Here is a 22,339-nt window from a genome sequence, read left to right on the forward strand (position 1 = left end):
AATTCCAGAGTTTAATTACACATTGAGTGAAGAAATATTTTCTCCAATTTGTTTTAAATTTACTACTTTGTAGCTTCATTGCATGCTCCCTAGTCCTAGTATTTTTGGAAAGAGTAAACTAACTATTCACATCTACCCATTCCATTCCATAGTAACATAGTAGATGACGGCAGAAAAAGACCTGCACAGTCCATCCAGTCTGTCCAACAAGATAAACTCATATGTGTATCCTTACCTTGATTTGTACCTGCCTTTTTCAGGGCATAGACCGTACAAGTCTGCCCAGCAGTATTTCCCGCCTCCCAACCACCAGTCCCGCCTCCCATCACCGGCTCTGGCACAGACCGTATAAGTCTGCCCTCCTCTATGCTCACCTCCCAACCACCAACCCCTCTTCCCCCACCTGCTCCACCACCCAATTTCGGCTAAGCTGCTGAGGATCCAATCCTACTGCACAGGATTCCTTTATGCATATCCCACGCATGTTTGAATTCCGTTACCGTTTTCATCTCCACCACCTCCCCGCGGGAGGGCATTCCAAGCGTCCACCACCCTCTCTGTGAAAAAATACTTCCTGACATCTTTCCTGAGTCTGCCCCCCTTCAATCTCATTTCATGTCCTCTTGTTCTACCGCCTTCCCATCTCCGGAAAAGATTCGTTTGCGGATTAATACCTTTCAAATATTTGAACGTCTGTATCATATCACCCCTGTTCCTCCTTTCCTCCAGGGTATACATGTTCAGGTCAGCAAGTCTCTCTTCATACGTCTTGGAACGCAAATCCCATACCATTCTCGTAGCTTTTCTTTGCACCGCTTCCATTTTTTTAACATCCTTCGCAAGGTACGGCCTCCAAAACTGAACACAATACTCCAGGTGGGGCCTCACCAACGACTTGTACAGGGGCATCGACACTTCCTTTCTTCTGCTGATCACACCTCTCTCTATACAGCCTAGCAACCAGATATTCCCAATAATTATATCAGTTTCAACAATGTAAAATGCACTTTAGAGCCCCAATACAATACAGCCTCCCTCTCAGAGCTTGGTAGGAAGAGAAAAAGAAAGAAAATAAGAGGTTTCACAGGGCAAAATTAATTAAGCACTAAGCATTAAATTAAAGAGAATATCAGGAATCTCACCTATAGCCAGAAAGTTGAGAAGTTTGGAATTTAAAAGGTCCAAATTTGTTATACTTTGGAGGAGTTTGCTTCAGGTACAGACAGAGAGAGAGGTCAGCACCTGAGCAAAGTTAGAAATGGTTTGACCCCTATTCAGAGCTCAACCCTTACCTCCTGCTGTGTAATGATTAAGTCCCAAGTGCCAGCTAACTACTGTTAAGGCAATTCTCTGGGTGGGACCAGAATTTTCAAATGATTTAACTTCCAAAATTGCCCTATAGCCAGAAAGTTGAGAAGTTTGGAATTTAAAAGGTCCAAATTTGTTATACTTTGGAGGAGTTTGCTTCAGGTACAGATGGAGAGAGAGGTCAGCACCTGAGCAAAGTTAGAAATAATCACATTATTTCTCCTGCACAATCCAAGAAAAGAGGTGCATCTATTCTTATCAATAAATCTTTACTAGGGGTAGTATTCCATAAAGATCTATGGATAATGATGGGAGATAGGTTATAGCCATGATACAACTGGGCACTCATACATTATCCTGCTTATAATCGAAAGACAAAAACGCCTATATTACGACCTAAATCGGGAGATAGACGTTTATCTCACAAAAACGAGTAAATCAATATAATGTAAACCAATGTTTCAGTGCGTCCGTGTCGCTCGTACATTCACGTAAAAACGTCCAAATAAGAGGCGTGTCGGGGGCGTGTTAGGGGCGGTGATACGACGTGGACGTGTACAACGTATAACGAATAGCGAAATGGCTCTGGTTGAGCGGGAAGATGGGCGTAATATGATGGACCCGAAATAAAAGCGACCAGAGCAAGGGGGAAATCGTCTTTAGACCCATTAGCGATTGTGCGTAGTTGGAGAGTGGCGACATCGTTGGTGGAAGAGCTGAATTGGTGGTTGCAGAGAGAAAGCCGAGCGTGTTGAGTACCTGTTACGTTCGTCTGTGTGCCCTGCCTCTTTTGTGTCTTACCCTTTGACCTTTCCTTACTCCTACTCCTTTGCTCCATCGCCCCCTTCCCCTCCCCCTATCCCTCCCCATTCACTCTTCCAACATGTATACTCTATTCCCTGACCTCCGTTTGTCTCTGTGTTCCTGTACTGTTTGGCGAGTGAGTGGCCAGAGGGCGTGGTGGCTGGAAGTGACAGATCTGTGTGTGTTGGTGTTTGACTACTAGTCCTAATACTTGCACTGGTGGTGGGGATATGGATGCACTTAATGCACTTGTGGCATGCATGCTACACGAAGAGGCCACCCACCGCAGGAGGTATTCACGGCCCCGAGTGTTTAGGCCCCGCACTACCTTCCTACGACTCACTGACCAGCAGTGTCTAACAAGGTTCAGGTTTGATAGGGCCACCATTTTTCAGCTGTGTGAGCAGCTGAAACCCCTCCTTCAGCCCCAGACACGTAGGAATAACCCCATCCCTGCCCACCTCAAAATCACTTCCTCTCTCTCTGTCCTGGCCACTGGGAGTTTTCAATCCGTATTAGCTGCTAACACAGGCCTCACCCAGGCTTCTATTTCACACTGTCTCACCCAGTTCCTGGATGCCTTTATAACTCACACCTCACACTACATCACTTTCCCCACCACCCCCCAGGCCCTGCACAACAACATGGCCGCCTTCTATGCTCTTGCTAGATTCCCCTCGGTCATCGGTGTGATAGACTGCACACACGTAGCCCTCAGACCCCCCCCGGGCACACGAAGCCACCTACAGAAATAGGAAGGCATTTCATTCTATGAACATGCAAGTTGTATGTGATGCCCAGGGGGAGATATTAGACGTGTGTGCCAGGTACCCCGGCTCCACCCACGATGCCTACATCCTACAGCACTCGGGCATCTTCCGCAGGTTCGAGCGAGGGGAGTTCATTGGTGGATGGCTACTAGGTAAGTGCAACATGCATGTACCCATACTATACCTCCTCCACTGGGCAACCCTCCGCCCTGGCTTCCTCCACCTCACTCCACAACCCACTATCCAAATCCCCCCGCCCCCCCTGTACCTGCTCCAAGCAATACACACTCATCTATCTCATTCTGCTTTTCTCCAAAGGTGACCGAGGCTACCCGCAGAGGACATGGCTCATGACCCCCCTGATCCACCCACAACCAGGGGCAGAAGAAACCTACAACAGGAGACATCGCAGCACCCGGGGGATCATTGAGTGCACCTTTGGTTTGTTGAAAAACCGGTTCCGCTGTCTGGACCGGTCTGGAGGAGAGCTGCTCTACAGTCCAGAAAAGGTGGCCAAGATCTTTGTGGCGTGCTGCATGTTACACAATTTGGCCCAGCGCAGAGGACAGCCTCTCCCAGAGGAGCCACAGCCACCACCAGAAGAGGCCCCAGATGAGCTGGAAGAGGAGCCCCCTCCACCCCCAGCCCACAGAGCAGAGCTCAATGCCTACCAGCTTGGCGTAAGAGCAAGACAAAGACTCATTGAAACAAGTTTTAGGTGAAAGTAAGTGTACATTTATTTATTTACATTAAGTGCATGTGTTACTGTGTTCAACCCCACCACCACCACCAACCCTCCCACACCCACCCCCCTCCCACCAACCCTCACCCTACAGCATGTCCCATCACTTTCCCCTTCCCTTTCCCCGTCCCCTCCCACGCCCTTCCTTTGCAGCTGGTGCTGCACGGGAAGTCTGTTCACCCTCATCTGAGGTGCTGCTCCCAGTGTCCTCCTCCGTATCCCCACAGCAGCCTGCGGCTTCGGCTGCGCCGTGGAAATCCGGCCACCTTGTTGGTTCTAGTCTGGCCACAGGACCCAGAATGGGAGCAGATTTGGTGGGTGCTGCAGGAGTGGGTGCGGAGGCGGACGATCGCAACGCCCACCTCTTAGCTGGTGGTTGGTGGTCAGTGGAGGAGGAAGTTGATGGCAGGTCCTGCTCCAGCAGCACGGGGGCTGGAGTAGGTGCTGTGACCTGAGGGTGCAGGTGTTAGATGCTCTGCTCCAGCCATTTGAGTTGCTGGAGCACCTCCTGGTGGCCTTCGCGTTGCGCCTGGAGGAGTTCCTGGTGGGCTTGCTGCTGTGCCTCCAGTGCTTGGCGCTGCAGCTCTAGTTTCTGCTGCCGGTACTCCTCCAAGCGCACGTTGTGGCGTAGTAATTCTGTGGCCAGCCGCAGGAGTTGCCTTCTTTGGCTGGATGGCCTCTGGGGAGGAGCTGGCCCCCTATATGCATCCTCCTCCTCCTCACCAAAGTCATCCGGTGCTGGAGGTGCGGCCTCTGCTGGTGGTGCTGGTGGAGGATGTGCCTGTACTGCAGGTTCTGCTGCTGCAGGTGGTGGAGGCAGGGGCTGGACAGCTGGTGCAGGTGGTGGAGGCTGGACTGCTGGTGCTGCAGGGGGTGGAGGCAGAGGCTGGACTGCTGGTGCTGCAGGCTGTGGAGGTTGAGGCTGGACTGCTGGTGTAGGGCGTTGGCCTTGCAGGCCACTAGGGCCAGCCTCCTTTGAGTCATCACCTGTATAGCACAAGAGTGAGGAATAGTGTTGGTGCAAATAACTCACTTTTGTCTTTCAGCATTCATATACATTGGCATGTCCCCCAACCTGATTACCCAGCAAAGAGATGGTGAGGAGGAATGGAATTGACACGGGTGCGAAAGAGAGAGCCCCACAGGCAGCTGGGTAGAGGTGGTGGACGATCAGACAAGAGAAGGACACCACTCACAACATTGTGGACAAGCTGTTTGTTGTATAATTGTTAAATTGAACAACATTTCAGCATGTGTTGTGTTACTACTGACTTGGTAGACTGCATAGAACTGCTTTATGACCTCCATTACAGGCTCCTTGAGTTGAATGCATGTGGCCCACACTCAGTAGAGCACAGAGGTCACAGAAGGAACTAGGTACAGTTTGCTGATGGGAAAATAGGAGGGAGTAGTAGGGAAGGAAGGCCCCCAAAGTTGTGCCACAGTAGTAACCTACACACACCCATAGGAGCCAACTGTAAAGTATTATTGGGGGTGCTAAGCCCAGTGCACAAAACTCCTCCCTGCACAGCTACATGATCTTTCCTCAATATTGGGGGTGCTCACACACCCACAGCACCCACCGAGTCTGCTCCTATAACACACATGAACACTACCACTACTCAAATAGAGCTTACAATTAAATTAAGATGCGCACACAGGACAAGTAAGAGGAAACCCAATGACAACGATAGGGATAGAGAGTAAGGGTACAGAGCTAGTGAGTAGGGGTTACCAGGTCACAACAGCATCATAAAGGTGGCCTGTTAATGTACATAAAGACAGCCAGAGACACTCCCCCCACCTCCCTCCTCCTGCCCCCCACTCCTCACCTCCCTCCCCCTGGCCCCAACTTCTATAACACAAGTGTACTGCAGCACAACAGATACCCCAACTGCATAATGAAAAACCTACCTGAGTCCTCAGCCTGGGCCGAGGTGTCGAGGGAGCCAATCCCGTGGATGCCCTCCTGGGGTAGGAGGGAGTGAACCATCAGCTCCATGGGGGTGAGGTTGGCTGTGTCATGTCCTGGGGGATTGGCCCCTGCCTTCCTCCTGACATCCTTTTTCAGCTTCCGCCACTTTCTCTTGCAATCCTCCACGTCTCTCCCAGAATGGTACACAGCATTCAGGCTGTCCCATACTGCCTCCCATTCCCGCTGCTTCGTGGTTGCAGCCAGCCTCTGCCCTGTGGGAGCAAACAGACTCCGGTGCCGTTGTTGTATCTCCTGCACCAGGAGCTCCACCTCACCTTCGGAAAAATTACCCTTCCGGGTTGGGGGCTGACGCGGCGGCATTCTACCAATGGGGTTTTTGAAAATACGGAGTGGGCGTTTATATAGTCGCCAAGAACGCCCATTGAGACGGGGGAATAGGCGTTTCTGATATGGGCGTTTGTTTTTCAATTATACACATAATTCCTAAGCGTGCCCAGCTAAGATAGCGATTAGGAGCACATGATTTCGATTATGAGTAGATAAGTATGGGCGTCTCCACCTGCCTTCCCTTTCTTCATTGCCATTTAACCTGCCATTTCCTGCACTGGGACCTTGCCGGTTGTTCGTAATAATCATTTACAGGATTTTACCCTCACTTATAATAAGGTTTGTGTTTAGCAATGTATGCTTGGGTACACCTGTGTATTTAGGGGGGGGGGGATTATTGCTGGCCCTCAGCCACCACGCCTTCCGTTTCCTCTCTTCCACATCCCCTGATGCTCCCTTCCTTTCTCCCATTCTCTCTGCCTGGTTGTAGCAGGCAGTCTGTGGGGGCGACCAATTTGCTACACTCGCCCCAAATCAAGCACCCCTCGGTAAGGGTCATTTCAATCAGGGAGATGTGCAGCTAATGTTCCAGAAGATAAAAGGCGCACTACACAGTCTTGAAACAGACGTTCATGGTAAGCTCTCATTTGTCTGACACCTCTTCTCTTTGTGCTCATAGTCAAGGAGTGTGCATTCACTGTATGTAGTCTGGAGTCAGATCTTAGGTAGCTCTCTTTTCACCAGGTTCCTGTGCACTGTACTGTGGGGTTGGCAGGTCCTCAGTGGTGTGGGCCAGCTGTTGGAACTGCTGTATTGGTTCCCGGTAGGTTCCATCTTCCTTGTTTATGTGGTGTACCCCAGTCCCCATTTATGAAGTGGCCACCCATTCTCAAGGTCCATAGGAGGGGGAGGGGCGAATGATTTATGCAATGGATGTGTTTAGGACATTATGGAACACCTTCCTAAATTCCTCCATAGGTAGTAGGGAACATGAACATTTTTTTTAATCGGTAGCCTGGAAAAAATGCTCAAGGTGGCTACAGGTACTGCCACTGGGGCCTTAAGACGTGGTGGTGAGGGAGAGGGTTGTGTGTACAGGTCCCAACCCAAAGTACCTGCAGGTGGCTGTAGCCTGGTGGCTGCTGTGGCCTAGTGGTTAGAGCACCAGCCTTATAATCACAAGGTTGTTGGTTCAAATCCCACCTAAGGCAAGTCACTTCAGGGACAAAGTTTGACACAAACCCAAAATACCTGAATGTAACACACCTTGATCTACTACTGGAGAAAGTGTGATCACAGCTGCAAATAATGAGCACCATTTTTATTTGTGCCCTTCTCTAACACAAGTATTACATTGCAACTGTGATGAAGTAACCATCCATCTATTGGGTTTCCCATTGTTTCCCCTTTTCTCCTCAGCATTATATACCATAGCTGATGTATTGAATGTGAAAATATGAGCCAGCTGTTTGTAGGTCCTTCTAGGGCCCCCCCCCCCCCCCCCCCACCAATGTGGCTTGTGGTAAGGATGTGTGACCATCAGACAGCAAACACTGTGTATGTGCTACCTGGGGTTATGTGGAAGTGTCTACTTGGCAGATCACACGTGCTACACTATTAATCTCTTATTGATGGCACTCTGTGTTGTGGGTCAGTATGGTGGAGGGGAGGGAGGGAGAGAGGCTGGCTGGCCATTTGTATTAATGAACACAAATATCCATCCAGGCTCCCCGGCCCAACCCCCCTGCTCACAGGGCCGGTCTTAGGCAGAGGCGACCGAGGCGGCCGCATAGGGCCCCGCGCCTAAGGGGGCCCCGCGCGGCGTGCCTCGCCTCTGCCTCGCCGACCACGCTCGTCTGCCCTCCACCCACGTCCCGCGACGCGAGTCTCCTCGTTCCCCTGCTGCTCCCCCTCCCTCCAGCCACCTGAGACATCTCCCGTCTGACCCCCCCCTCCCCGACCCGCCAAACGACCCTCTTCTGTCGCCCGCACCTCACCTGACCCGACCCAGCATTTTAAAAAAAAACCTTCAAGCGGCAGTGCTGGTGCCTCGCGTCTGAGGGCAGAAAACTCGCTTCGTCGTTGGCCGGCCTTCCCTCAAGTCCCGCCCTTGCGGAAGTTACATCAGAGGGCGGGACTTGAGGGAAGGCCGGACAATGACGAAGCGAGTTTTCTGCCCTCAGACGCGAGGCACCAGCACCGCCGCTTGAAGGTTTTTTTAAATGCTGGGTCGGGTCAGTTGAGGTGCGGGCGAAAGAAGAGGGTCGTTTGGTGGGTCGGGGAGGGGGGGGTCAGATGGGAGATGTCTCAGGTGGCTGGAGGGAGGGGGAGCAGCAGGGGAACGAGGAGACTCGCGTCGTGGGACGTGGGTGGAGGGCAGGGGGGACGGGGGGGTTACTGGACATAGGTGGATGGCAGTTGGCAAGGGGGGCAGGAGAGTCGCTGGACATGGGGTGGATGGAGGGGAGGAGGGCTTCTGGACATAGGGGGATGGCAGGGGAGGGCAGGGGGCACAGGAGGGTCACTGGACATGGGTGGATGGCAGGGGAGGGCATAGGGGACAGGGGGGGTTGCTGGACATGGATGGCAGGGGGGACAGGAGGGTCGCTGGACATGGGTGGATGGCAGGGGAGGGGGGTTCTGGACATAGGTGGAGGGCAGGGGGCACAGGAGGGTCGCTGGACATGGGTGGATGGCAGGGGAGGGGGTTTCTGGACATAGGTGGATGGCAGGGGAGGGCAGGGGGCACAGGAGGGTCGCTGGACATGGGTGGATGGCAGGGGAGGACAGAGGGGGCAGGGGGGGTTACTGGACATAGATGGATGGCAGGGGGGACAGGAGGGTCGCTGGACATGGGTGGATGGAGGAGGGAGAAGAAATGCTGGACATGGATGGAGGCGAGGGAAGAGTGAGGAAGGAGATGAGGTGAGGGAAAAGGAAGAGAGGAGATAAAGTGCACATGGATATAGAAAATAGGCAGAAGCTGGATCCACTGGACAGTCAAGTCTGCAGAGGACCCAGCTTTTACTTACGGATGTAGGGCAAGAAATGAAGAAGAAAGGCGGAAAGTAAAGAAATAAATGGAAAGGAAGCCCTGGAAACGGAGTTAAGAGGACAGATAGCAGCACAATCGGATACTGAGCCAGCATGATCAGAAAAACAAAGTCACCAGACAACAAAGGTAGAAAAAACTATTTTATTCAGGATTTATTAATTGGAATATGTTAGTTTTTGGAAATGTGCATCTGTGATATTTTTCATGTAAGTTTTAATTTTTGTAGTATTGCTACATACTGAGTCTGACTTCTTGAGGTAACTTTCCAGTTCAGTATTTTGCAGTCATGTGTTTTTCAGGTGTGATCAAGGAAGGTGCAGTATTCTGCTAGCGTATAGTTTGCAGCCCTTTTTGTTTGTTTTTTTTCACTAGGTTGTGCACTGGTGTTTTAGAGCCCGGTGTAATTACAGTTGCCTTTCCACGCCACGCATAAGGTTGTAGCTCGTCCTGTCCTTGGAATTAGTGCTGTTTATGGTTTGTTAAGGTTATGAGTGTGTTTTTGCACACGTTTGTGTATAGTGTTTTGCAGTGGAGAGATTGTGTGTTGGCCTTACTAAGGTGGAACCAAACATCGGAAAGGGTGTAGAGCCTAAATCATGACACACTATCTCTAAAAGGGTGTTTTGTGGCTCTACATGAGAATTGTGATATTATGATCCCTTGCTAGCTTCATATTGTTGATAATCTGCATTTTCCGTATGGCTGGTATATTGGTGTATAAGGTATTAATTGTGACTTTTTTTTTTTTTACTTATTTTTTTTCTGTGTGTTGTCAGACAATTATGGATGACAGAGTCGGAGTCTTCTTGAGTCAGAGAGTTGTGGTATATATTTTAAAACAATTTTAATACCTTGGTGGTCTATATGTTTTTATATTCTACATTATATTTTACATATCACTTAATTTTATTGTATATCTTTTCATTTCATTTTTATTTTATTGCATATATGGGTTACAGAGTAATAGGGGAATTTGAAAGTACTGAATCTTTTCTTAATATTTTTCCTTTATTCTCCTTTGTTATGAGAATTGGAACTACTAATTGTAGTGGACTTGAACTGAATAATTTCTGGGGAGGGGAGGTTTCATGATAGCATTGTGCTTATTATTTCAATCAGTTTTTTGTACAAGTTTAGCTTCATTTGTCTTTGAAATTTCATAAATAAAAAAATGTTCTAAAAATGGAATAATTTTATCAATGGGGTGGAGCTAGGGTGGGGGCGGGGCTACGGTAGGGCGGGGCTATGGTGGGGTGGGGCTAGGATGGGGCCCCACCAAATTGGTCTGCATAGGGCCCCGCACTTGCTAAGACCGGCCCTGCCTGCACATATAGCCATGCAGGTTGGAATGAACAGGTGGCCTTCTGTATGGCCAACTCAGACATACATCAACTTTCTCATTCACACAGCACATTTAATGCTATGCATATTGCTGCCTCCTTCCTCTCAACTCAACAGCACCATTTGCTTATATGTAATGCACAAGGGAGACAAACACACACACACCCTGATAGTTAAAGTGTAAAAAAAACATTTATTTTCCCCCACTCCCACCCCTACAAAACAACCCCCAACAATGCCCTCCTCCCCCCCACAACTCCCCACAACCCCAACAATTCCCTCCCCCCACACACAGAACCCCAACAATTCCCTCCCCCCCACACACAGAACCCCAACATTTCCCTCCCCCCCACACAGAACCCCAATATTTCCCTCCCCCCACACACATAACCCCAACAATTCCCTCCCCCCCACACAGAACCCCAACATTTCCCTCCCCCCCACACACACAACCCCAACAATTCCCTCCCCCCCACACACAGAACCCCAACATTTCCCTCCCCCCCACACAGAACCCCAATATTTCCCTCCCCCCACACACACAACCCCAACAATTCCCTCCCCCCCACACAGAACCCCAACATTTCCCTCCCCACCACACACACAACCCCAACAATTCCCTCCCCCACCCACTCCCCACACCCCCAACAATCCCCCCCCCCCCCCAATTTAAGTCAAGGGCGGGCACGCCCTCTGACTAAGGCCCTCTGTAGCAGGGCAATGAGCAGGCCCAGCAGTACCCTTAGTGGGCCCTGGAGCTGCTCATTGCCCTGCCGTAGGGCTCTCACCTCCTGCAGCAGCTGGTGGTGGCCAACTACTAGCTGCTGCTGGCCATCTACCAGCTGCTGCAGGAGGCGCATCATGGCACCTGCGCCTAGGGCTGCTGGAGGTGGCCCACGGGCTGGAGCAGGCCCAGAGCTTGGAGCAGGCCCAGGGGACGGAGCAGACACAGGGGAAGGCGGTGGGGCAGGTGATGGTGCTGCCGCAGGGGATGTGGATGGCCGAGGTGAGGGAGAGGGCTCTGCTGCTGGTACAGGTGGGGAGGGGGCCTCCCTATAGTCCTCATCTATGGCGAGGACCCCCTCCTCCGAGCCCGACGACTCCTCCTCCTCCGCCTCCTGTGCAGGCGCCGCCGCCTCCTCATCCTCCTCCTCCTCCTCCTCGTGGCTTTCCTGCTCCTGCTCCTGCTCCTCCTCCTCCTCCTCCTCCTGCAGGTGGTGGCCCTCCTCATCTGCCCGCTCGGCTTGCTGGTGGTGGAGCCCTGTGTATGTAAAAGGAGTGTGATTGAGATCAGCACATACAACATGGCTTGCATAGTGCAGTAGCTGGGTGGCGTGAGGCGGGGGATGGGCCAGGGTGTGGTAAGGCGTAGCCTATGCCCATGGGGAATGAGCTGCATCAGATGACATGACAAAGAACCCTGGAACCTCCTCTGACACACACCACACAGGACATGTTGCCATACCAAATTCATTGCTGACCAGCATGTTTGCATTGTGAGATGCAACGAGGGGTTGATGGGCAGTTGTTGTAGGATTTATTGGGGGGGGGGGGGCAGTGGGAAGGGTGTTGAGCACAAAACTTTTATGTGAGTTAGGCCATGACATGCAGTAAAAGTAGGGCCTCAGGCAGGTCTACCAGGACACACTAATCAGCCACCACAGAAAGGGGAATAGTAAAGTGAGGCATATTATCTCATTCATCTTGGGGGGATGGTCGGAAGTTGCAGCCACACTCATGGGAGAACCCCTGCAACCTGCATCCTTGATCTGGGACAGATATGTTATTACTTACTAGTTGGCTATTAGGCAGATGGGAATTGATATTGTACAACACATTCACATTATTCAAGAAGTGTATTTACAAATCTGTACAGGTGTCCTGTTTTTGAATACTTACGGCGAGCCCTGAGGTGCCTTCGAACCGCCCGGATGAGGTCGGGCCTCTCCCGCCTCACATGGCGGAACCGCCGCCTGAGGGACTCGAGGTCCTGGTGCACTCCAAAGCGTCTGTAAGATATAAGTTTGTAGAGCAGGGGTCAGGGGGGGGGATGGTCCTTTTTGTCCTCTGCACACATTCATTTGCTATTCAAATACCAGAGAGAGAGGGTCAACAGTGTTGGGGGGGGGGGGGGCCACCTCCATTGGTACTGAATCATAGGAGCCACCTTTTTACCATTTTGGGGGGTGGAACCCCCAGTGGAGATTACCCCTCCCTCCATACATACAAGACATTTATTTTATATTGGGGGTGGTCAAGCACCCACAGCAGCCACCGAGTTGGTTCCTATGCAGATGATGCCAGAGAGGTGGGCATGAGGCCAGAAAGTACCGTTTGTATGCATTATAATGTATGCTTGTAAAACTACTTTATATGTGTTATCATGACCATGTTATAAAGTATGGTATACGTTTCATTGGTATCATGTTTCCACTATTCGGATGCGTTGTAAGCCACATAGAGGCTGCAAAGAGGGGTTGGAAAATGTGGCCTTCACAGGCAAGACATACATAACTAATGAAATACATTCTTGTAGGGATGTGGGAATGGTCGTCCTTTCAATAACATACAATTTATTAGTGATTGTGCATGTTCCTATATTACTCATTATCCTTGCATGGACACTCCAGTTACTGGTGGTAACATTGATGACGGAGCTGTTATATGTGTAGGTACAGGAGGGGAGGGGGGTTGGCCCATAACCTTACCTTTCAAGCCTGTCCCTGATGCGGGACCAGGCTCGCATGGCCTGGAGCCTGGGGGGCAGGTGGTGGTGTTGAACGAAGAGCCTGTGCCGGTGCCTTAGGCACAGGCGCACCAGCAGCAGGCTCTCCTCCTGCCCGAAGTTCGGCTCACGTCGCTGCGCCATTTTTCCACGTGTTGGAAAACAAGTGCCTTATATAGATGACCTTGCGTGAGGGACGTCGTTTCATGCACAGCTCCATATATGGATGACCATCCCATATATAGCCCTATCAGCACGTGGACGCCCTCGTAAGCATAGACGTCTTTGACGTGCACATGCCTGGTTATGTGTGCGGCCTTATATAGATGAGTATGACGCAGCCGACCCTTTTCACATATACACAATATGCATATAGCTGCATGTTCAGTAGGTGTATAGTGCATGCAGATCCGGACATGCAGATGGGCACATATGAGGAAAGTATGGGTGGAGCAGCATGATTTTTCTGTAGTTGACACATATACGCGTTCCTCATATTTTCCAGTAAGATGGCCAGAACAACATGTACTGTACTTGCAGTACACCTATGTGCATTCTTTTACACACTTTCTGATTTGGTCGTTTGCACCTGCAATAATAGACCGTGTTAGGGCGCCCAATTTTGTCACGCTTATGCGCTCCTCATTTGATTGTTTTGCTACAGGGATAATCGTTTATCGAAAAAAGCACATACTATTTTTCGGTTTTACATGTCTATTTTTGGACGCTTTCGTAAGAACGTCCTAATTCGTATTTGGATGATCTTTCGATTATGCCCCTCTATGTATCACAAGATGCCGAAAAATGTTTGATATGGTAGAATGGTCACATCTTTTCAAATCTATCAGATGGTTTGGTTATAATAACTTTATTCAGTGGATTCAAGTCCTATACATTTTCCCTATTCAAGAAAAAAATTAATGATACACTATCAAAATCAATACTTTTACATAGATGAACTATTTAATGTTGCTTATTGCCATTAGATACTCCCCAGATATCTATGGGCTTGCTTCGGACAATAAGCAGTTTAAAACTGTGGCATACGCTGATGATCTTCTCATTTTTCTTTCTCAACCATCTACCTCAGTCCCTCAATTATTACAACCTATTTCCCACTTCTCCTTATTTTCAGGATACCACATCAATTGGGATAAATCAAAGGTTATACCCCTCAATGATGTTATGTCTCAAATTAACATTAGATCCGCAGATCTTAAATGGTCTCCTACACAATTAAAATACTTAGAGATACTATTCCATAAGGATCATAAGTATTATTATTATTAGCATTTGTATAGTGCTGTCATGATGGGTGCACTAGCCATTAGGTTACTTCTCCACTATGATCCTAATTGTTGTGCATTTTAGGAGAATTGTAATATCTAAAGCTTTATTAGCACTGAAAGAATTTTAGGGTCCATATTTAGCATTAGTGAGCTGGGAAGGAGCCCAACAACGACAAAGAGAGTCCAAATCTCCCGTAAAAAACACCAGAAAGACCAAACTAAAATCACAGATGTAAAAAAGCCAAATTTTAGTTTGGTCTTTCTGTACATCTTCCGTTCTTGTTGTTTTCTGGGAAAGAGCCCACCATGTCCCCAGAAGAGGTTCAGTAGCACATAACCCAATAGAACCGCCAATAATCCTGACTGACTGACTGCTGCAGCAATATCCAGTTAAGGGCGGAACCGAGAGTTACTCAGGCACTGACAGTATTTGGTTGAGACAGGAAAAAGGCTGTCCTAAGTTAACCAAACAAACCTGTTCAGAAAGGCATACCCCACCGATCCAACATAAAAAACCTGGCTACCTGCGACATAATGAAACCAAAGACCGTAATGGACATATCCTAACTCTTCCTCTTCCTCTCTAAGTTCCCCCAATGTATTTAACATACATGAACCTTATTCTACCACAATATCACCTTGTATTTGTTCATACCGGAATTGGCAGACGCCGTTATGGTACTATGTAAGCCACATTGAGCCTGCAAAAATTTGGGAAAATGTGAAATACAAATGTAACAAATAAATAAATAAATTTGTCCAGTGAGCAGAGTTCACAGGGAGGAATGTAGGGAGAGATGAGAGTGGAGAGGTAATGGGGGGCCATACTGGGACAGACCAAAGGTCCATCAACCTCAGCATCCTGTTTCCAACAGTGGCCAATCCAGCTCACAAGTACCTGGCAAGATCCCAAAATAGTACAATACATTTTATGCTTCTTATCCTAGATATAAGCAATGGATTTTCCCAAAGCCAATTTAATAATGGCTTATGGACTTTTCTTTTAGGAAGCTATCCAAACCTTTTTAAACCCCACTAAGCTAACTGCTTTTACCACATTCTCTGGCAATGATTTCCATAGTTTAATTACACATTGAGTGAAGAAACATTTTTCTCCGATTCATTTTAAATTTACTATTTTGTAGCTTCATTGCGTGCCCCCTAGCCCTAGTATTTTTGGAAAGAGTAAACAATTGATTCACGTCGACCTATTCTATTCCACTCATTATTTTATAGACCTCTATCATATCACCCCTCAGCTGTCTCTTCTCCCATCCCCTTTACCATTTTCATCACCCTTCTTTGTACATTTTCTAATTCCACCATATCTATTTTGAGATGCGGTGGCCAGAATTGCACACATTACTTGAGGTGCGGCATTTTAACGTCCTCATTTTTCCTAATAATACCTGACATTCTATTTGCTTTCCTAGTCACCACTGCACACTGAGAAGAGGGTTTCAACATATCAACAATGAGAACACCTAGATCCCTTTCCTGGTCTGTGACTCCTAATGTGGAACCATTTAGATGCCCAGTCTCCCAGTCTCGTAAGTTCCTCATGTAATTTCTCACAATTCTTTTGTGAATTAACACATTTGAATAACTTTGTGTCAGCAAATTTAATTACCTCACTAGTTACTCCTATCTCTAGATCATTTATAAATATGTTAAAAAGAAATGGTCCCAGCACAGACCCCTGGGGGACCCCACTATCTACCTTTCTCCATTGAGAATATTGACCATTTAATCCTACTCTCTGTTTTCTATCTTTTAACCAGCTTTTAACCCACAATAGAACACTACCTTTTATCCCTTGACTCGCCAATTTCCTCTGGAGTCTTTCATGAGGTACTTTGTCAAATGCCTTTTGAAAATCCAGATACACAATATTAACCGGCTCACCTTTATCCACATTTGTTCACCCCTTCAAAGAAATGTAATAGATTGTTAAGGAAAGATTTCCCTTCACTAAATCCAAGTTGGCTTTGACTCATTAATCCATATATGTTCTGTAATTTTGTTCTTTATCATAGTCTCTACCATTTTGCCTGGCAACAACATCATGCTCACCGGTCTATAATTTCCCAGATCACCTCTGGAACCTTTTTAAAAAATCGACATTACATTGACAACCCTCAAATATTCTAGTACCATGCTTGATTTTAAAGATAAATTACATATTACTAACAATAGGTCTGCAAGTTCATTTTTCAATTCTGTTATACTCTGGGATGAATACCATCTGGTCCAGGCAATTTGCTTCTCTTCAATTTGTCAAATTGCACCATTACATCTTCCAGATTTATAGAGATTTCATTCAGTTTCTCTGACTCATCAGCTTTGAATATCTCTTCTGGCAACGGTATCTCTCCCAATCCCAAATCTTCCTCGGTGAAGACCGAAGGAAAGAATTCATTTAATCTCTCCGCTATAGCTGTATCTTCCCTGAGTGCCCCTTTTACCCCTCGGTCATCTAGTAGTCCAACAGATTTTTTTGCCGGCTTCTTGCATTTAATATACCTAAAAAAAAATGTACTATCAGGCTCATTTTCGAAAGAGAAGGATATCCATCTTTTGACACAAATCGGAAGATGGGCGTCCTTCTCACAGGGTCACCCAAATCGGTATAATCGAAAGCCGATTTTGGACATCCCCAACTGCTTTCCATCAAAGGGATCGGCCAAAGTTCCCGGGGACATGTTAGAGGCATAGCGAAGGCAGGAATTGGGTGTGCCTAACACATGGACGAACTCAACCCATAATGGACAAAAAAAGGGGGTCCCTGAAGAGCACTTGGACGACTTTACCTGGTCCATTTTTTCTTATGACCAAGGCACAAAAAGGTGCCCAAACTGACCACCAGAGAGAATCGGGGATGACCTCCTCTTACTCCCCCAGTGGCCACTAACCCCCTCCCACTCTAAAAAAAAATCTTTAAAAATATTGATTGCCAGCCTCTATGCCAGCCTCAAATGTCATACTCAGGTCCATCACAGCAGTATGCAGGTCCCTAGAGCAGTTTTAGTGGGTGCAGTGCACTTCAGGCAGGCGGATCCAGGCCCATCCCCCCACCTGTTACACTTGTGGTGGTAATTGTGAGCCCCCCAAAACCCACCAGAAACCCACTGTACCCATTTCTAGGTACCCCCCTTCACCCGTAAGGGCTATGGTAGTGGTGTACAGTTGTGGGTAGTGGGTTTTGGGGGGGCTCAGTACACAAGGTAAGGGAGCTATATACCTGGGAGCAATTTCTGAAGTCCACTGCAGTGCCCCCTAGGGTGCCCGGTTGGTGTCCTGGCATGTCAGGGGACCAGTGCACTACAAATGCTGGCTCCTTTCACTACCAAAGGGCTTGCATTTGATCGTTTCTGAGATAGGCTTCCTTGGTTTCCATTATCACCGAAAATCAGAAACGACCAAGTCTAGGGACGACCATCTCTAAGGACGACCTAAATTTCAGGATTTGGGCGTCCCAGACCGTATTATCGAAAAGAAAGAAAAAAAAAAATTGTGAGAAAGAAAAAAAACCTGTTTTAAACTGCTCTGCAAATATTGTGATCTGACTGTTGTGACCTGATTGTTGTTTTCAAACTGGTTTATTGATATCTGAAAATCTGAAAACTAGATTTCAGATTTCAAAACTGCCAGATAGTATTAGAACTCTCTTTCTTTTACTAAAATTGTGCTGAACTCTCCCCCTCCCCCATCCCAACTGGTTTTCTGCAGACAATCTAAAATGATTAGGAGTGGCTAGTTTCTGTTGAGAGCTGGGCATCTTCAAGGTCTTTACTTGTCTCCTGCCTCAAGGAAACTCACTCAGATAAGACTTGTGCTGGCTTTATTCCTGGATATTCCTACCCTAAAACTGTGCGTTTGGACATTTCTGGTGCATTTTGTAACCTTGTCTTCCCCTTATCCCAACCAGCTGTGTAGATAAGTGGATTAATACAGTTATAGAGATAGGTTTTACAGCAAACACATTCCACAGGTTTTAAATTTTAAGCCCTCCCACCTAGGGTTACCATTCGTCCGGATTTCCCCGGACATGTCCTCTTTTTGAGGGCGCCATGGGGAGTACGGGCGGATTTCCACATTTCCCCGATTTGTCTGGGTTTCGTCGGGACTTGGGACAGGATCATCACCACGTGATCATCTGTCCTCCTCGTCCTTGTCAATTTCTATGCGCGTGAATCCCTCCAGCCAATGATGCGATAGTAGGAGGAGTTAGATCTTGTAACAAACACAGCACACGAGTTGAGTAGCCACCAATCGCAAATTAAAGACGAGCGTGTGGGCAAGACAACTTTCGCTTATATGCGGTGAGCCAATAACAAGACGAGTCTCAGCAACCTAGAGAGCAGCCGCGTGTTTCAATTGGCTAGAGGCTTCAGTCTCGCATTTTCTTTGGTCGGAAGGATTCAAAAGCTGAAACGAAAAGTTTGCGAGCCTAGGCAATAATTGTTTTCTTTGGATTTCACAATCGGTTTCACTACCCGCAGTCTGCAATCCGTACTGTAGTGCACGCTAGGAACAGATGCAGCTGAGGGAGGGTGCTATGGCTCATTGTTCTGATTGGCTGTCGAGTCTGCCCTTTGCAGCTGATGGGAAATTCCCAGAGAGGAGGGGAGAAAGGAGGGAGCGACACACGCTTCCTGATTTTGAAAGATAGGAAATGGCTCTAATATATTGTTCTTAGTGTTTCTCTGAAGCAACAGAGGCAGAGATGCATGGCTGGGATGAGTAAGTAGAACCCTCTATTCTCTCTTCTGTGATGTGGTCCCGACTCCTGATCTGTGAGAGGATGGCCTGGCAGAGTTTAATACTGAAGTAGTGGGCAGGCTGTTGGACTTCACTACCAAATGTTTGTTTTGTAATCGGACTCCTTGGGACTTTGGCTGTTCACTGATCACCTCCACCTATTATGGCTGCAGAGCAGGACTGTGAGGATGCACTGCAGATTGTTCGGGCCTCTGAACAGCTAGCATAGTCGTTATTACCGCTTATGCCTTCAAATCTAGTTGAACTGTATTGCTTTGTTCTTATATGGGAAGAGAACTTGACGGGCTCTGATAAGTGGAAAATACAGGTTGTACTGCATCACACATGATTACTCAGATACTGTAGTGGTACAGAGCACTGCAATAAGTATATATATATATATATATGCGCAAATGAATATGCTAATATGCTCCGCCCCATCCTTTGCCCCCCCCAAATAAAACAGTCAAACTACGCCCATGGGGAATACCTGAGGAAGGAGCTGATGGGCTGGGAGGACGTACGAGAAGTGGAAGGACAGTGGTCCAGGCTGAAAGAAGCTATAAATATGGCCACAAACCTTTATGTAAGGAGAGTAAATAAAAGCAACAGAAAAAGGAAACTGATATGGTTCTCCAAGCAAGTGGCTGAGAAAATAAAGGCTAAAGAGTTGGCGTTCCAGAAATATAGAAAAACTCAAGAAGAGGAACACGGGGAGGAATACCGGATGAAACTGAAAGAAGCCAAGAGAGAGATACCTCTGGCGAAAGCGCAAGCAGAAGAACAAATGGCTAGAAATGTAAGGAGGGGTGACAAAAATTTCTTCAGGTATATTAGTGATAGGAGAATGACTAAAAATGGAATTGTGAGACTAAAAGATACTGCGAACCGCTATGTAGATAGCGATGAAGGACCCCGATGGACTGGAAAAAGTACAAATGAGAATGGAGTGGAAAGAGCACCGTTCACGGAAGAGAGTGTGTATGAACAACTTGAAAAGCTAAAGGTGGACAAAGCCATGGGACCGGACGGGATCCACCCCAGGATATTGAGGGAGCTCAGAGAGTTTCTGGCGGGTCCTCTTAAAGATTTGTTTAATAAATCCTTGCAGACGGGAGAGGTTCCGAGGGATTGGAGAATGGCGGATATGGTCCCTCTTCACAAAAGTGGTGATAGGGAAGAAGCTGGAAACTACAGGCCGGTAAGCCTTACTTCGGTTATTGGAAAAGTAATGGAAGCGATGCTGAAGGAAAGGATAGTGAACTTCCTGGAAGCCAATAAGTCGCAAGATCCGAGACAATATGGTTTTACCAAAGGTAAATCGTGCCAAACGAATCTCATTGAGTTCTTTGACTGGGTGACCAGAGAATTGAAACATGGACGTGCTATAGATGTAATCTACTTAGATTTCAGCAAAGCTTTTGACATGGTTCCCCACAGGAGGCTCTTGAATAAACTTGACAGTCTGAAGACAGGACCCGACGTGGTGAACTGGATTAGGAACTGGTTGATGAACAGACGCCAGAAGGTGGTGGTTAATGGAATTCGCTCGGATGAGGGAAAGGTGAGTAGTGGAATGCCTCAGGGATTGGTGCTGGGGCCGATTCTGTTCAATATATTTGTGAGTGACATTGCCGAAGGTAAAGTTTGCCTATTTGCAGATGATACTAAGATTTGTAACAGAGTGGACACCCAGGAGGGAGTGGAAAACATGAAAAAGGATCTGCAGAAGCTAGAAGAATGGTCTAAGGTATGGCAATTAAAATTCAATGCGAAGAAATGCTAAGTGGTGCACTTAGGGAGTAGAAATCCACGGATCTGAAGGTGACGAAACAGTGTGACAAGGCGGTGGCCGTAGCAAGAAGGTTGCTAGGCTGTATAGAGAGAGGTGTGACCAGCAGAAGAAAGGAGGTGTTGATGCCCCTGTATAAGTCGTTGGTGAGGTCCCACCTGGAGTATTGTGTTCAGTTTTGGAGGTTGTATCTTGCTAAGGATGTAAAAAGAATTGAAGCGGTGCAAAGAAAAGCTACAAAAATGGTATTGGATTTGCGTTACAAGACGTATGAGGAAAGACTTGATGACCTGAACGGGTATGCCCTGGAGGACAGGAGAAACAGGGGTGATATGATACAGACGTCAAATATTTGAAAGGTATAAATCCGCAAACGAACCTTTTCCGTAGATGGGAAGGCGGTAGAACTAGAGAACATGAAATGAGATTGAAGGGGGGCAGATTCAAGAAAAATGTCAGGAAGTATTTTTTCACAGAGAGAGTGGTGGATACTTGGAAAACCCTTTTATTAATGAAAACGGAAAACAGTGTACATAACTACAAAAAGATACATAAATACCCCTCACCCCCTATATACATACACATATATACAACCCCCCCAACCCTAAACAAACCAATTCAAGGTGGCTTGAGCCTCACATGCTTCCACCATTTCTGAAAAGTACTTCCCCCCCACCTCTACCCGCTCCCACCGTGCCACGTCCTGTACGGCTCTCACGATGTCCCCACTAACTTTCTCTGCTGACCTAAACTCCTGGCGCAGGGACAGTGAACAACGTGCCATGCAAAGACAAAAGCGGACAATGACCGAAATGAAATCCGTCCCAGGTTCCATGCCCCCCGACCCCTGCCCCCGCCCATACACCCAATCCACGTAGGAGTAGGTGCGAAAGCCAGGTATCCGAAGCAGGGAGGCCACTCTGTTACATACCGCAACCGAAAATGGACATTCCATCAAGAAATGGTCCATAGTTTTGGTAAGGCCAACCACCCTTCCCAGATTGAATTGAATAAAAAAAGAACTGAACGTTAGAACCGGATTTACCATTCCAACTCCCCCCCCCCCCCCCCCTTCCCTTGGCAGATACGTTATATTTCGTTTTACTGGGTTCATGCGGTTTCCCAAAAGTAACTGAAAAAAAAACACTATAAAGGGCCGTGTATAAACAAATATAACTGAGAAATAAAAAAGGGCACCACCTGCATTTTCACCAACCTTATCCAATCCGCCATGGACATCCTCCATCCTTTCCACCATTCCACCTTGGCTTTTGCCTCCAAAATCTTTTGTTCCCAATTCCAGACTCCATAATCCCCCCTCCTCAAAATATACCCCCCAGACCCGCATCCACCCTACCCCTTGTGGAAACCCTCCTCCTAACTCAAAGCGTGCCCCTCCCGGACCTACCCAAAAAGAAGTACACTTCTGCAAGTTGATCTTGGACCCTGATGCTCTAGAGTACCCCGCAATCATCCCTTGCAATATTCT

General features: G+C 47.8%; 1 long non-coding RNA gene across 1 annotated transcript; it reads left to right on the forward strand.

The window, feature by feature from the left end:
• The first annotated feature begins 12,187 nt into the window (after nucleotides 1-12,187).
• Nucleotides 12,188-21,309, forward strand: LOC115478089. The gene is made up of 3 exons (XR_003943436.1): nucleotides 12,188-12,294; nucleotides 19,375-19,386; nucleotides 21,299-21,309. It is a non-coding gene; the product is annotated as an uncharacterized LOC115478089 (long non-coding RNA).
• The last annotated feature ends 1,030 nt before the right edge of the window (nucleotides 21,310-22,339 follow it).

The sequence above is a fragment of the Microcaecilia unicolor genome, chromosome 9 (genome assembly GCF_901765095.1).
Source record: "Microcaecilia unicolor chromosome 9, aMicUni1.1, whole genome shotgun sequence".
Taxonomy (NCBI): domain Eukaryota; kingdom Metazoa; phylum Chordata; class Amphibia; order Gymnophiona; family Siphonopidae; genus Microcaecilia; species Microcaecilia unicolor.